Source organism: Hippocampus comes, unplaced genomic scaffold, assembly GCF_001891065.2.
Source record: "Hippocampus comes isolate QL1 unplaced genomic scaffold, H_comes_QL1_v1.1 C16605310, whole genome shotgun sequence".
NCBI classification, from domain to species: domain Eukaryota; kingdom Metazoa; phylum Chordata; class Actinopteri; order Syngnathiformes; family Syngnathidae; genus Hippocampus; species Hippocampus comes.
Window position 1 is genome coordinate 1 of NW_017835007.1, and position 588 is coordinate 588.

The 588-nt window shown below is 44.6% G+C and overlaps 1 long non-coding RNA gene across 1 annotated transcript; it reads right to left on the reverse strand.

The window, feature by feature from the left end:
* Positions 1-142: 142 nt before the first annotated feature.
* LOC109508776 (uncharacterized) lies at positions 143-546 on the reverse strand. Its single transcript, XR_002166775.1, has 2 exons — positions 422-546; positions 143-301 (listed from the first exon to the last, which is right to left on the reverse strand). It is a non-coding gene; the product is annotated as an uncharacterized LOC109508776 (long non-coding RNA).
* Positions 547-588: the final 42 nt, after the last annotated feature.

Consider the following 588-nt stretch of genomic DNA (forward strand, 5'->3'; position numbering starts at 1 on the left):
TTAATATATAATAAACCATATTGTGACAAAACACTGAAATTAAAAGAGCTGTCATTTCGTTATCTGCATCGCACCACGAAAAGTTACATGATAGGGTTGAAACAATCATCATACCACATCACGAATGATTTCCTGTCTGGAGTCTTCCTCTGACTGGCTCACTCTGTTAAGTTTACTCAGCACAAAGACACGGAGCTGCTCATTCTCCAGCAGGCGGCGCACTTTCTTCATGTTGAGCCAGCCGACGCCTTGTCCATCCAAGACACTCTGTACAACCTCCTTCAAGAACTGCTGGTTTTCACTGGATCGATACCACAGGCTCAGATGCATTCAACAGTAAAGGCCATTCGTAAACAGACAGCAATATTGCACACGGGGCTGTCATACATCTCTTGAAAAGTTTGCACATTTGAACGAATACCTTGTGTTATTGATCCGTCCCTGAGGAGAGGGTGATTCTCTCTTCACCGTGGGGCTGTGTTTGATAACAGAAGACTTCTGGTCCACAAGTGCCCGAGGTGCACGTGCACCTGTTAAGGAAAGCAACACAATGAGATCCCGAAACACAACAGATAACCTGAAAAATAG